The sequence below is a fragment of the Papaver somniferum genome, chromosome 7, assembly GCF_003573695.1.
Source record: "Papaver somniferum cultivar HN1 chromosome 7, ASM357369v1, whole genome shotgun sequence".
Lineage (NCBI taxonomy): Eukaryota > Viridiplantae > Streptophyta > Magnoliopsida > Ranunculales > Papaveraceae > Papaver > Papaver somniferum.
In genome coordinates, this window is record NC_039364.1 from 186,398,127 (window position 1) to 186,414,502 (window position 16,376).

A 16,376-nucleotide genomic window follows, 5' to 3' on the forward strand; every position below is an offset into this window, starting at 1 on the left:
CATTACAAAATTATTTGAGATAAGAGATTTTTGATATTATTTATGGGTGACCCGTTTTTGTCCTATTAGATGACGCCCCTCTAATGGAATGTGACGCCCCAATAATAGCCTTTTAAAAAAACTGTGAATATCTTTCCTGACAAGTTCGAACAATTTTATTTTTTTGGGAAAAAATCCGAGAAATTCCCTATAAGAATAAAATCAGCAAATATATGTTCTTTTACGGGATTCTATCATGGGCAATTAATGGAAAAGCAATCTCTGAAGATATTTGGGGTAAGAGTCGAAATAATTCTGTTTTTGGAAAAAATCTGATAATTTCCATATCAAGAGGATAATTAACCCAAATAAGTTTTTATAGGATTTTTCCATCGGCAATTAATGGAGCAGGATGGAAATTTCGTGTAATCTAAGTTTAGTTGATTCTATCATAGGAAGTTTATGCTAAGTTTACTTCCAAATCCAATCTATGATATCGTTGCACGTCTATTCAATGGAAATAAGTTCTATCATCGGCAGTTAATAATAAGTTTGGATCGAAACTGCGATGGAATTGCACGACTATTCAATGGAAACAAAAAAGGCAGTTTCGTGGAGTTGGAGTTAGGGAGATGTATATATAAGCTACGCAGAGCTGAGTATCTAGCAACCGATCTCTTTTTTGTTTTTAAGAATCAGGCTATTAGTATCATACATTCAATGTGTGAGAAGGAACATCAATGACCAATGAAGATTCAGGGGCAAGGTTAGTAGCAGTTTGTGTTTTAGTTTTTTGGTGAATCTGCAATATGATATCCGATTTTATTGGTTATTGATTATTCAGTTGATCGTTTAGCAAGACTGCAGGGGCAGTTTATTCACCGTTCATCGATCTTGAAGCAAACAAGGCAGCTAATAAAGTTGTAAGCATTGGTTTTGAAGGTGTGGAAATTCGAAAACAAGTATGGAGTCTTGGGCTTCATCTTATGGATCATAATGTGAGTATTTTTTTCCCATTAATGGTTGTACATCCCAAATTAGAAGGCATGTTTGTATGTTTGATTGGTGTTACTTGAACTAACGTTTAATTTGTTCTTTATACTTTAGACTGTACATACATATTATGTATGATTGGATTTTTGATCGTTTGTATGATAGGATTTTTGATTGTTTTGTTGGTTCTTTATTAACTCTCAATAGTTTACACGCTTGCAGGAATAGTTTACACAACATTCATTGATCTCGGACCGGATCAAACAACTCAAAAGGAATGGAAGTGGAGATCTACCTTTGAGATGCACTTCTACTTGATTCCTATTTTAAGTGTCTCCATTTTTAGGTGTCGCTGATTATAAGATCGACACGACGAAAATATGTAACCGGTCGGCTGCTTCTCTGTAATTCGTTTTTTCTTCCCTTCTTTTTTTTGTTGGTAATATTGTATCATTGATTCTTATTTTGGTTTGTGCATATAGCTGAAGATCAGTCATCGTTCAATTCTTTATGTTTATTTTGGTTTGTGCATATAGTTGGAGATCAGTCATCGTTCAATTCTTTATGTTGGTTTTGTTTTATATTTTCTTTTAATTCGCCTGCATGTTCCTATTTAGTTTCTCCATGCGAACCAAACTTCCCTTACGTTTTACTCCCTTTCTTTGTTTTATTTTAATTACAGATCTTTTATTTGACTAACATTTTGCTTGCGTTGCAATAGTGCTAATGCTTTGTGTATTTGCAGTTTCATGAGTGCAATACAAAAAATACTTTTTTCATGGATACGCCACAGATTTTTATCTGTTCCTTAATTTCCCTTTATAAGGATGTTTTAGCATGATTTTAGTTAGAGTTTTATGCAACTAATTGGTATAAATGCGATGGCAAGATCGCCAAATTGCATTGGCGCTGAGACATCACATGTTCTTCCAAATACATGAAAGTATGAAACACGGGTCATTGACTTCTCTCTCTTTTCTTTTTTCTTTTCCTGAGAAGGTAACCCAAGTTGAAAGGAGAAGGCGAGTTTACAATAGATAGTTTTGCAAGAAGCTGTGGAAGGAGGCTATTGATATAGTAAAAATGAAATACCTGTTGTTTTTATTATGATGTTTTGTGGAGTAAAGTTCTAATTGTGAGTATGTAAGATACTGAGAAATTTATTTCACTATCCTTTCGCAGTTTCTGCTTTCTTATATATAGAGCTATTTTTGGACATGGAAAACTACAGAAAGAGGGTCGAAAAGTGTACAATTAAGAGGGAGGGTGTGGGAAAATGCACGCCAACGTCTCAATTTAGCAAGGTGAATAAAAGAATATTTAGTGCTAAGTTACTAACTAACTAATGGTGGTCATTATCCAGGGGAATCTTGTAAGAGCAAAGAAATTCTGAAAAAGAATAGCAATGTGATACAGTCCAACTAAGTTGGAAGTAAAGAAATACGAGGCTTTACATGTTTCTGTTCGTGTGTTAGTGGAACCGACTTTCCCATGAGAAAATGCAATAGTCAGGCCTAGAGTTAAAAGTTTTTATTGTATGCAGAGCTCCAAGCAAGCGAAGAGGCTTTGACTTCCACGCTAACCTGAAAGTGTCATTGATATTTTACTTGAAAAATTCCTTTGTTGCGTTTGATACGGATTTCCCAAAGAATAGCTGCAGGTACCATGTCTTATACTTCTTTCGCAAGCCCTGAGGTTCCTGTATGTGACCGTTTTTGTGTTTGTGCGAATTGAAGTAAATATGAGGATTCCATGGGAGGAGGTTCTTAGGAAGAATTAAAGACCATACTATGGTATACCGGTAGTTCAGCAGTAATATACTTGAATGAATATGTGTGGATTCATGTTCATACACTTGAATTTTTGGATATTTTTGATTGTCACAGAAACAGAAAAAAGTTTTTACGAGATTCATTCACGGGCAATTGAAAAGGAATCTTGGAAGATCTTAAGGGAAAAGTCGAAACAATTTTATTTTTAGAAAAAAACCGATTTCCATATCAAAAGAAAATCAACCCAAATAAGTTTTTATGGGATTGTGTTTACGACTTTTTAATAAAATCGAGACCGTCAAATTTGTGATAAGGCCGCTGTTAGCAACAGATATTCTGAACCGGAATTTGTATTCGGAATTTTGATTTTAGTTGGTTTGATATGTTTTTGGCAAGAATATAACCGTATTGCTTTATCTATACTAACGCTAAAAATGGTTTACGGTAAGAATATAATCACGTCACACTATAAATTAGGCTAAATATTTCTAGGAACTACCATTTTAAGAATAAAAAATTTAGCGAAAAGAATTAGCTAATTTGGCTAAATATTTCTCACAATAATATATAGAATCTTCGCAGTTTAACTTATGCCAAATTTAGTGAAGAAAAAGTACTTATTCTGTTAAACAACTCTTGGAAATTCTGTGGTTACCAAGTTACGGAGATATAAATAAAGGGTATAAGGTTACTAGGTTTGCGCGTTCAGTTATTCCTAGCTACCAAGCTCGAACATTCAACGAGAGGGAAGGAGAGCAAATTACAATGGAGATCCGGGAACAAGGTTTGTAAGCCTAATATCCGTGAACAAGGTTTGTAAGCCTAATCAAATTCAAATAATTGTTTTCTAATGATTCAAGTTTTAATTAAATGCATGTTATATGTTTGTTTGGTGTTATATTGAACTGACGTTTAATTTGATCTTTACACGTCATCTTCGTGAGATTATTTCTGTGATTTGATTTATGAACACTCTCAATAGTTTACGTGCCTGCAGGAATATCCCAGACCGGAACAACTCAAAAAGTCCGTGAAGCATTGCTATTGAAGACGTGGAAATTCGAAAACATAAAAAGTGGCAAAATATTGGTTATATATTTCCCAAATTTATTTCTCGAGAAGTTGGAGATCATGTTGTTTGCTGCAGGGATTTTAGGTGGTACAACCAGCTCCCAAACAAAAACACTACTTAGGTAAATTTCTACTTTAAGCCTAGATATTTCCCCCCTTACTTTCTTCTCCTTGGGTTAAACTTATAAATGTTGTTTTACGTTTCGTTTCTGATTTCAGGGGTTGTTAGCAAGCTTTTATATCTTCTCTTCAGGTACAATTCACACAATCATCTGGGGAAATTAGAAGATCGATACTAATCTATTCATCTAGCCAAAGCAATGTTATTCATGGAAAAACTGAGCTTTTTTGTTTATTTTCTATTATTTTGTTTATTTTCTACTATCTTTTGTTGTAGCTCAGGAATGAGAATGGGCCAAGTTGATATTGTTTTTGCATGGACTGGTATATTATCTATAAGCTTTTCTAATGGTTGATGGTTGGTACTTGGTGTGTATGAGGTGTGTCAGTATCCATGCATGAGTTATAAACTCAGCGTCGTGCTGGTGGGTGTCTCTGAATCTAGCAAAAACAATATATAGGGCTAAAAGTGAAAATCTGGTTATTAGACCAAAAGAAAAAATCGGTTTTATTGGATATTTGTTTATGCTTTTGCATTCTATCCATGTTACAGAGAAGAAACTGATGCTCCTAAATGAACTCAGTTAGCATTTGTACATCTAAGATTTGTTACACTGAGACTTGAGAGACATATCTGTTAGATGTATTAATGCTAACTTAACTCAAGCTAGGGAAACAAATACTATTCCAGTTTATACCGCTACTCGGCTAGCATCAACTTTAAGTACTAGCATTAGCTATTAAGTAATTGAAGGTATACAGTTATTTTTATATTACTAATGTTGTCGTTCATTTTGTTGTCCACAAGGTCTTCGTTGAAAGTCTTTTTACATGAAGCGTGTTGTCAAAATTGTCTCTTTTTTGTGAATATTGTGTTGAAAATAGTGTCCCCCCTTAAGGAGGGATGAGAGTGAGGGAATTCTAGACAGTCGCGAAGATCCCATACATCTTCGCGTGCTTAGGGTGTTTTCTCCTTCGTGCACTACTCTTAACGGTATTGGGTTTCTAAGCCCCTGGCTCATCAGTAGGTTATAAAAACCTTTTCATTTCCGAATGAAGTAAAAAATTTATGGTTATAGAAAGGTTATATGAGTTGATTGGTGTAGCATGGGTATCTGATGCGTTTTCGAGAGATATGGGGATATGGTACAACATCTTGAATCAGTGTGTACATTAATTAGTATGCCAAATGTCAGTCAGCATTTCAGGTGTTACTCCATGATCCTGTCCAAGCAAGTGTGTTTTTTAATTAGGAAGTGGTTTGTTGATATTTTTAGTTGTAAAGTATTGTATATGCATTTAATATTATTCTACCCTCGTATATATGATATACTATGGTCTTTTGTTCGCGTGAAATCGAAGGCTTGGAAAGACTGGGTCTAAGAGCAACTGCAATGGTGCGATCAAAACCAAAGATCAAAGATCAAAAAAAAGATCAAATTTTGGGTTTAGTCCGTGTTGTCACGTAACGGTGGCGATTAAAATTTGGTCGCGCGTAATTTAAAGATCCGCCCCAAAAAAATTTCATCGGGCGTATCTCAAATGTCCGCCCAATCAATCACCAGGCGGACTTTAAGTTTACGCCTGTCAACAGGCGTACTTTAAGTTTACGCCTCATTTTTTTTTTTTTTTTAATTTGAATTTTCATCGGGCGTAATTTAAATCTCCGCCCGTTAACAAGCGTACTTTAAATTTACGCCCAGCAACAAGCGTACTTTAAATTTACGCCCGACTATATTAGGATTTGGTATTTGGTCGCGACCAAATATGGTCTAGAATTTGATCTTTGGCTGGGATTTGATCTTTACTCCTTCCCACTGCGTCACGATCTCATCCCAAATTTTTGGTTATACTCGCCCACTGTGGATGCTCTAAGACCTATATCTCATGGGCACTTTGATATCGATTTTAAACCCTCATTTCAGAGGGAAAAAAAACAACGTAGTCTGCCGAGTCCTTATCTGGCTAAGGTACGTTTAGTTATATCTCTTGAACTAACATGCCTTCTTTTCTACTCTTCTTGCAATTAGTCATCTGACTATTGATGAAAATACTAACTCAGCTTCAGTTAGAAAACCGAAACATATACGCGTGCCTGTCACAGCTGTAGGTAATTTGCTTCTAAATATTTACTTTTTTTTTTCTCTTGAAAAATGTAAAAAAGTTTTAAAAAAGTAATATGTATTGGTTTCCCTTAAATTGTTAGTATAGCATCCATGCAAAGATATTGCATACAAAGATGAAAAAATATATTAAATAGTGACTTCCTATGGGATACTGAAGGGAGCATGATAACAAATGAGATAAACAGATACGTACAAATCTGCTAAATGGGTTTCTCACAGTCGTGCCAGCATTTTCCTGTAGGTGCATGTGCTTTTATTGCTTCTGGGAATTCACTGGATCCATAGCCAACTGAGGAATTTGGGGTCAAAACAGAATATTTACTCTTATCAACTTGATAGTGGTGATAGTGGTGACCAAGTGCTCACTCGGATCAAATTTGAATTAGTGAATATTGTTGTTGATGTTGTTACAGTCGGATCAAACTATATGGAGGCAAAGACTTTCTACTTGATCAGGTAATCGAAGAAAATTTAATATTGATCAGAGTTGTGTGTTAGCTCTAAAATCCAACTGCTCAAAGCTGCTCAATTGGGTCAAGCTGCAGGGTTGCCATCTCCAGATAAAACTCTATTTCTAGCAAAAACTTTGATTATAGTGTTAAGGCTTCTTATTTTGATGAAATGGTTGGTGTGATAGGAGGACTTGGACAACTCATTCCCAGATCGTTTTAAAAATGCATGTAACAGATATGGAAGCCAGGCCTGGACACGGTAAGGATTCAATGATGACTCCAGAGTGAAACCAGGGTTTTGTAGAAAGAAAGGTCATTACCGACTTCATTTCCATTTTAGTGACCAAATATGTTACTCTGATTACATTTTATATTGCTTAAAGTGTTATTAGGAAAGTACAAGCACAAAAAAATGAGCAATGAAGCCAATGGTTTAGAGTAACACTATATTAGTGGTATCTGAAAATTTTGTGGTATCTGAAATTTTTTAAGTGAGGGGTAGGATTTTACATAAATTCCTACAAGCTAACTTTACCAGTTTGGGTGACCAATAATTGTTATTCTTTAGAGCTAAGGGTACCTCTTCGATTCACTGTCCAAGCAGAAACGGCTACTAGGTTCTTTAAAGTAAGGGGAACGGTCAGGGCCCTTCAAGTTGGCTTCCTTTTCTCCAAATCTCATTTGACTCTATTCTGTTTTGATTTCATTCGAGAAAAAAAATCGAGAGAAAAGAAGAAGGTAGTATTTATCAATTCAAGCAAATGCCAAATGGGTATATATATGCATAAATTTTAAGAACAGTTGAAAGAATTCATTTGTTGAATTTATTTTTGTATCTCATGATGTGTTTCGTCCCTTTTGTGTCATGTTGAATATATTACTGGATTTAGTCTCACAAATACAACGACCCAGGATAGAGTTTTCCAGTTAGACACTTCGAAATAGCTGGTACGAATTCGAGTGCAAACGCAACCTATATGTTTGTTCCAATGGTTAAATTCTTTGCTGTTTTGGAGGTATGGAAGTGCACAATCGGGCAAAAATCCTAGACTTTTCACATCGTTTCCTATGTTTTTCTTTAGTTATTGGAGTCATCGGTGTCTTCAATTGATTTGCGTAATGGGTTGAAGTTACCCTACAGTCTTTTGAACATCAACCAGAGTTTAAGATTTTCATAATTGCGAAGGTTTTTTTCAGTTTTTTTTTTTTTTTTTTTTTTGTGTGTGAATTAGGTACAAGACGGTCTTTGGATGCTAGAGATTGTAAGTAAATATAGTTGTTTGTCCGGAATTAAGTCGATTAAAATAGGACAGTCGTCATTTGAAAAAAAAAATCTGAATCATGGTGTGAAGAGCATCCAACAGGTTAACTTCACTTTCAAGTTTTTGGTATCAAATGAGCTATCAAAATGATTAGATTTACATATACTAAACTAAATACCGAGTGATTCCTCATCCTCCCTTATCTTTTTGTTCATCTCTTTTCCACTGTATGTCGAGTGCAAGACAAATGGTCTCAAAATTGAAACATTTGATCCCATCCATATCATATATCCAAAATGATTTTGGAGCCAAGTGTGAAGACATTTTAGGACATCCAATCCTTATTGAGTTTTTTTTTTCTTTTCCCAGTTACGTTACATTGCAAGAAATTTTAACCAACCGAGATGACAGGATTATTTTATTGGTTTTCAGGCTTAAGGAAACGCTGGCCCGGATGAGTTTTGTTCAGTAACAAGCTGTGAAAAAATTCAGTTAATGAAACATTTGGTCAATACTTATCAATTTTTCATCAATTTAGAAGGCATTTGGCGGCATAAATCAATTTTTCACACATGACCGAAAAAATAAACTTTGTTCCCTGTTTGTTATAGAGTATGCTCATTTGTGTAGGAATCGTTTGTAGATCTCTTAAAACATGCTTATTGATAGGCGCTTTTTTGTGTCTAACTTGATCTCAATACTGTATATTGTTGGCACTCGATTTTGTACTAATTTTGGTGTTTTGTGTGTTTGTAGGTATTTTTGGGCAATTCGGCTCGAAAGGTTGATAAACGCACCCTCGGAGCACATTTGCTAAACGGACCCCGGCTTTGGATAAGGGGCACCTCATTTACTAAGGGGCAGCTTCTTTACTATTTGCACCCCAGGATACCAACCGCTAACCACACCCATCACTGGTTAAGGGGAGACCATCTTCTTCTCGGTTTGAATTAATTGTTTTGGCGGGAAATCTTGGCAAGGGAAGAACAAAATTAGGGTTCGAGTTTTGGTGCTTTTCCAAGGAGACTCAATGGCTGAAACTGATGGCAAGCATCTGTTAGAGCATAACAGGGATAGTAGGAGTGATTTTGTCGATTGAATTTGGCTAGAAATCGAGTTAGAAGTAAACAGAGGTGTGAACTTTTCACGGATATTCCAGGCAAGATTTTGCTGGAGTTTTGGTCGGATTCAATGGGCTCTTTGGATTGGATATACCTTGTTTCGACTAAACAGGGTTGGTAATCACTCCAGATTCGATAAAACAAGGTTTAATTCTTGGGTCAAGCAAAACAGGGGAGGACATGGACTCGGGTTTCTGTGGAAGTTCTGGGAGTGATCTGTTGGAGTATTTTTCAGGTTTCCCCATTAAAATTAGTTGGGAATATCCTGTTCAGCTAAAACAGGATTGATAGATGACTCAGAATCGAAAAAGAGGAGTCTGTCGGACACAACAAAGCACGAGCATATCCCGAGTATAACTGAGGTTGGTGAGTATTTGGAAAGGATTCGACTCAATTTTCCATGTGCTGGCAACAAGTTTGGAACGTGTAAACGCTGATTGACAGCGTGAGAAGGCAAGAATGGAAGGAAAACAACCCGAGAATATTTTTCTTTACTGCGAGTTATAATGAAGATTTGAGGAGTTAATGAGACGTTATTCTTGTTCCTGCCGAGTATAAAAAGTCTTGTGGGAGCATAGAGAAGGAGATCGAGAGTTGGGAGAGGCGACAGAGAGGAATAGGAAGCTGCAGAGCAGATTTTTCTGCTGTTGCAGGGAAGGAGAACCTGAAGAACATAAAACCGTATAAAAATGTCGTTCTAAGGGTCGCATATTTAACAGTTTGTAACGACCAGTTTCTAACGCTTACCTTCAGTTTGTAACAATTATTGTAACGGTGATCTCTGTAACGCCTTTTCAGTGTTGCGAATTGCCTGCGTTATATTTTCCTCTTTGTAAACACCTATTGAGCAATAAAAAATTCCTTTGAGTGTGTTTTCACCATGTGGATCTAGAACCCATCACTGGGACAACGGAGGAAGTTGGGTTTCATCCTTGGGGTAATTTAATTAATTCCTTATTTATTTTTTGTACCGATTTTAAATGATTTATGATTTCTATTAATCAATTGTTATCTTGTTAGATAGTGTATGCTTAGTCTTAGGTGCTTTAGATACACTATGCTTGTAATTTACAATTGATGTTTTACGAAATCTACTTTGGCAAAGAATAGAGTCATTGTTTCTTTTGTTTTGAGCTATAAATGTCTAGGATAAATTTATGAATCCCATGAACATGAAAAGCAGTGCAATCCCGAGTCCCGGTCCCTCTTCATCCTGTGACTTTATTTTGTATATATATATTTTCTTATTTTTAGTATTTTCTTTTATTAAAACTTAAAATCAATCCGACAAGTCTGAGTGAACGACAAACTTTCTTACCACTATTAATTTCGATCAATTTTTGGCGGCGCCGACGCGTACTTGTGTATAGATTTGTTTTTAGGTTTTATTTTTATTTTTATTATTTTTGTTCTTTTTTACGCCTTTTGGTATTTCTTATTTGTTTTCAGATTTGGAGCTGAGCTAAAGAAAAAGGGAGAAAGTGCTGAAAACAAAAGCGAAGCCAAAGAAAGAAAGAAAAGAGGAATCCAAAAGGAGTGAAGAAGAAGATTTTGTATATTATTTTTTTTTTATTTTTTTTACAAACTGTAATTAACATTTTTATTTTTGTAATATTTTATTTTTGGACATTTATTTTTTCTTTTCTTTCGGACATTGAACTTTGGGACTTTTTTTTTAAAAAAACCCTACGGAAGGGTAGTTTTAATTATAAACTGTGTGCAGAGAAGGACGACGATTACGATATCGCCTCGTCCCCTCGGGTTCGTACATGACATAGGAGTCGTGGCCCGAGTCGACTTCAACGGTTCATCCCCCGTCTGGAACGGGAGGTAAGAATTCTAAACACCCGCGAATCCCCTGTCAGCGGGTTTACTGGATGATTTTGTATGCATATATGTTGAGGACCTGAAATCGGATTTAAGTTTACTGGATGATTTTGTATGCATATATGTTGAGGACCTGAAATCGGATTTAATTTTCTAGTAAAGGGAAAGGCCTGGCCAAATCAATATAAGGACTCGGATTTCATCAGCGTTTCCTTCTTGCCCGCCTTAGGAACACGTAACCTACGCGAACCTAAGCTTAAAATACTGACTAGAACGAGACCGATAGGGTAACGAGCTTAATAGGAAAGTCATTCAAAAAATATTGGTTACTCTTTTAAGCATACTTCGAAATTCATGATGGTTTCGGTGAGTTGAATGCGTGACTGCGCCGCCTTGTAATACCTGTGAGGCCTTGGGTACCAAAGCTCCACCGAGCTTCCCTCTCCTCTATTCAACTTACTTTGACTCGGATTGATTCTAGAGGGGTTTGCTTAAACTGTAACGAATTCCCTTTCGAAGAATTAGAAGCTGGTCTAGAAACAATCTAAGTGGAGCCTTCATGTTTTTTGTTTGCTAGATAAAATAGGCTTGTTGTGGTCGAGTCAGCCTTCTTTGTGTTTGTTTAGAATTCCCTTGCAGTTAGGATGTCGAATTAGTATTATAATAGCCAATACAATGAATATCCGACTGAGCAGCTTGGACATTATCCTTTTTATGACCATAGTGTGAATAGAGATTGGGAACGCGAAACTTTTGAAGGTTATGGCCCATACCATTGTGAGCCCAATTACTATGCACATACCCACAGGTCATACGAGCAAAACAATCCTTCTATTTCTAATAGAGTCTCTCAAGAGTTTCAATGAGTCAACACGGAAGTTATTTATGAAAGAGACTTATAATATTCTTCTCCCAGAAGAGTCCATAGAGCAGTCAACTAAGATTTCTCTAGAAGAGTCCCTCAAGCAATTTACTGAGAGTGCAAATAGGATTGTGGAAAAACTTGCTCAGGATAGTCTTAATTTCCAATATAGTGTTCCCAATACCACCCTTGAAAATAAGGATAGTTTTTATTCACATAATCAAGATGACGAGGTTAGAATTGGTAATACTACTTATTTAAATGGGGTTCGATCATTTTCATGTTATTATAATGATGATTATGATGAGGATAGTATTGATGAAGAACATAAAATATGTAGGCATAGTGATCAAGAATTTGTTACTCCGATTGAGCTTTATAATGATAGTGTTGTTTCTAGTACAAATCCAAATAATTTTAATAATTATTCACCTATTCAAAAGGATGAGGATTTGACTAGAAATACCCCCGTTTTAGACGATGTACTATTTCCTTTTCACGAAGCCAACGAAGGTTTAGAGGAACGAGTTTATTTTGAGTCTAGCGATTTAGAAACAATAGTTTTAGAGAAAGAAAGTGAACTCGTAGAGATGAGTGAGGATGAACCTGACTTAGAAGAATCAATTGACCATTTCCAGGAATCTGATGACCTAGAAACTAGGGAAGCTGTGACTAGTCTTTCTAGAGACACTAAAAACTCTAAGTTTGGGGGTGATTATCATTCTCCACGTGCTTTAACTCTTAGAAATGTCCCTCACTTGGGACTTGATATATGTGCCTCAACCATTGTGCCAGATTACCTTCATACTAGATCTCCCGAACTTAATAATGTCCAGGAAGAAGTTCTGTTGTTAGAACCCATCCTCTGGTTGATGTGGTTTACCCAGGCGATAATAATTAACTTTGTTTTCCCACCAAATATTTTTCAACCAATTATGGGAACGTATAAGTTTCAGATGTGTCAATCATTAAGTTTTGAGATTAGACCTAATTACTTTAGGAGATTAGGGTCGACACATTTGTTTAAGGAAGACCACTACTTTCATCGTGGTCAATTGTGTGAGTCAAAGATGATTGACTTAAAGGATCCGCAATTATTTAGGTTATTATTATGTGCTTCCAAGTTTTTACTTGAGTTTTTACAGACTCTAATACCTGACTCGGACCTTAGCTACGAGGAAATGCAGTCCATGAAAATATTTTATCTAGACCCAGTTATAGAACCTGAACCTAAACCATAGCTAGATGTAGTTGTCTTAAACAGGAAACTAGATAAGGACGTGCTTTATCCGTTAATTTTCTTGGCATGTTGCAGATTCCTTTTACTTGTGATAGCCCTTTTTGGTTTTGGTGATCCACATTTATTCCGGCTATTACTTTATGATTCTATAAGGTGACTAATCCTTTCTTAGTCTGGCTGAAGACTTTAAACTTAACACTTCTTGGGAGGTACCCCAATATTCATGCGACACGGTAATATTTTTCCTTATCTCTTTTGCTTCAATTGGTAACAGTTTCTCCTTGTTCATGCTTTTAATTTCATCTTTAGAACATTGAGGACAATGTTAGATTTAAGTTTGGGGGTATGGGAGAAACTTTTTAGTCGCATTTTTGAAACTTCTAGCGTCACATAGTATCCGGTTAGCTAAGTTTACATACTGTTTCTCACCGAAAAGATAAAAATTGGAATGCTAGGGATAACAACCTATTGAGACATTAGAGAAAAAGACATTGAGATCCTTGAAATTCAGGAGAGAACTTATTCCTTTTAGAGGGTAACCGTGATGGACCTAACCATCCATGATGGAAAGTCAAGTAGGTCAGGAAATGCCAGAAAGACAAAGCAACCTCACAATGTAGTCTTAGTTACTGGATTACGACTCTCTCTCAGGAGAAACTTATCATCATCAACAAGCAAAGAGACATCAAAATCTATGAAGAAAGTTGAAGACGTTTAAGGTTTAGAAGCAATAATAGAAAAAAATAATTCAAAAATCAAAGTTGAAGACTTAGTTACAAGAAGTTATGAGAGCAAATGATATAAGTTGTTGGAATTCATGATACCAAGACATCACAAGTTGCGAAGATCCAAGTTTTTAAAGTCCTTCTCTCAAGGCCATGTAAATTTTTGTCTTGTAATTTTTGTGTCAAAAAAAAAAATGAAAAAAAAAATCATCATTACGTTCTATAATTAGTTTTTTTTTGGTTCGATTAAGGCCATAGGGAAGTAGAAATTTTTAAGTCAAGCAAGAAATCGAAGAGAAGAGTTAATTGTCAAGGTTCTATGAGGTTCGATAGTTTATCATCAACAGTTGAAGACTGAAGAAAACGTTGTTTCTACTGAGCACTATGAGAGAGCCGAAGAAAAATACATTTGGTTGCTTTGTTAGTCCGCTTTCCATCTGGCACAAGATCTTTCCAGCACTGGTTCAACTCATCACACATAATTAGTCCAGTTGTGTAGCAGATGTCCCTCTCATCTTTATCTCTCTCCTAATCTTATCCAGCTGTAAATCAGCGGACGCACCTTACAATGTTTATCTAGCTGTGTAGCGGATATCTCCTTATCTAGCAGTGTTGCGGATGTGTCTCCCCTTTTCTTTAGTCAGCTTTAGATCTGGCACCTTTAATTTCTCTGGCATTCAAGTTACTTGGAGATAGGTTGAGAATTTGTATGTCCTCATAGCTCTTTGGATACTTATGACCAATTAGAAGTCATGCTTTTGTGGGTACACCTCTGGTAAACCCTCCCGAGATTAACTCGGTTTTATTTTTTATTAGTTTTGCTCGAGGACTAGAAAATAATAAGTTTGGGGGCATTTGATAGACACTTTTTTGTGTCCAATTTGATCTCAATACTGTATATTGTTGGCACTCAATTTTGTACTAATTTTGGTGTTTTGTGTGTTTGTAGGTATTTTTGGGCAATAAATATTTTTGGGAAATTCGGCTCGAAAAGTTGATAAAGGCACCCTCGGAGCACATTTGCTAAACAGACCCCTGCTTTGGATAAGGGGCACCTCATTTACTAAGGGGAAGTTTCTTTACTATTTGCACCCCAGGACAGCAACTGCTAACCGCACCCTATCACTGGTTAAGGGGAGACCATCTTCTTCTTAGTTTGAATTAATTTTTTTGGCGGGAAATCTTGGCAAGGGAAGAACAGAATTAGGGTTCGAGTTTTGGTGCTTTTCCGAGGAGACTCAATGGCTGAAACTGATGGCAAGCATCTGTTAGAGCATAACAGGGATAGTAGGAGTGATTTTTTCGATTGAGTTTGGCTAGAACTCGAGTTAGAAGTAAACAGAGGTGTGAACTTTTCACGGGTATTTCAGGAAAGATTTTGCTGGAGCCTTGGCCGGATTCAATGGGCTCTTTGGATTGGATATACCATGTTTCGACTAAACAAGGTTGGTAATCACTCCAGATTCGATAAAACAGGGTTTAATTCTTGGGTCAAGCAAAACAGGGGAGGACATGGACTCGGGTTTTTGTGGAAGTTCTGGGAGTGATCTGTTGGAGTATTTTTCAGGTTTCCCCATTAAAATTAGTTGGGAATATCCTGTTCAGCTAAAACAGGATTGATAGATCACTCAGAATCGAAAAAGAGGAGTCTGTCGGACACAACAAAGCACGAGCATATCCCGAGTATAATTGAGGTTGGTGAGTATTTGGAGAGGATTCGACTCAATTTTCCATGTGCTGGCAACAAGTTTGGAACGTGTAAACGCTGATTGACAGCGTGAGAAGGCAAGAATGGAAGGAAAACAACCCGAGAATATTTTTCTTTACTGCGAGTTATGGTGAAGATTTGAGGAGTTAATGAGACGTTATTCTTGTGCCTGCCGAGTATAAAAAGTCCTGTGGGAGCATAGATAAGGGGATCGAGAGTTGGGAGAGGCGACAGAGAGGAATAGGAAGCTGCAGAGCAGATTTTTCTGCTGCTGCAGGGAAGAAGAACCTGAAGAACATAAAACCGTATAAAACTGTCGTTTTAAGGGTCGCATATTTAACAGTTTGTAACTGCCAGTTTCTAACGATTACCTTCAGTTTGTAACAATTATTGTAACGGTGATCTCTGTAACGCCTTTTCAGTGTTGCGAATTGCCTGAGTTATATTTTCCTCTTTGTAAACACCTATTGAGCAATAAAAAATTCTTTTGAGTGTGTTTTCACCATGTGGAGCTAGAACCCATCACTGGGACAACGGAGGAAGCTGGATTTCATCCTTGGGGTAATTTAATTAATTCCTTATTTACTTTTTGCACCGATTTTAAATGATTTATGATTTCTATTAATCAATTGTTATCTTGTTAGATAGTGTATGTTTAGGTGCTTTAGATACACTATGCTTGTAATTTACAATTGATGTTTTGAAATCTACTTTGGAAAAGAATAGAGTCATTGTTTCTTTTGTTTTGAGCTATAAATGTCTAGGATAAATTTATGAATCCCATGAACATGAAAAGCAGTGGAATCCCGAGTCCCGGTCCCTCTTCATCCTGTGACTTTATTTTGTATATATATATTCTCTTATTTTTAGTATTTTCTTTTATTAAAACTTAAAATCAATCCGACAATTTTTAGTGAACGACAACCTTTCTTACCACTATTAAAATTCGATCACTTATTTCACCAATACTAATGATGATATGGTTATAACTCCTAAAGAGTATTAGTTTATGAAAGAGTGGAAGCTTTTATTTTGGCAAGAAAATTTGAGCAGGTCAGTTGTAGCTTTCATCGGATTCATCAAACAGAATCTTCATATTACCAATTTCGTGACCTTAG

The 16,376-nt window shown here is 36.2% G+C and overlaps 1 long non-coding RNA gene across 2 annotated transcripts; it reads left to right on the forward strand.

The window, feature by feature from the left end:
• The first annotated feature begins 161 nt into the window (after positions 1-161).
• Positions 162-1,509, forward strand: LOC113299184. 2 transcript variants are annotated; one of them, XR_003334739.1, is made up of 4 exons: positions 162-276; positions 362-745; positions 836-977; positions 1,195-1,509. It is a non-coding gene; the product is annotated as an uncharacterized LOC113299184 (long non-coding RNA). The 2 variants fall into 2 exon arrangements; XR_003334738.1 differs by having other exon boundaries at positions 187-745.
• Positions 1,510-16,376: the final 14,867 nt, after the last annotated feature.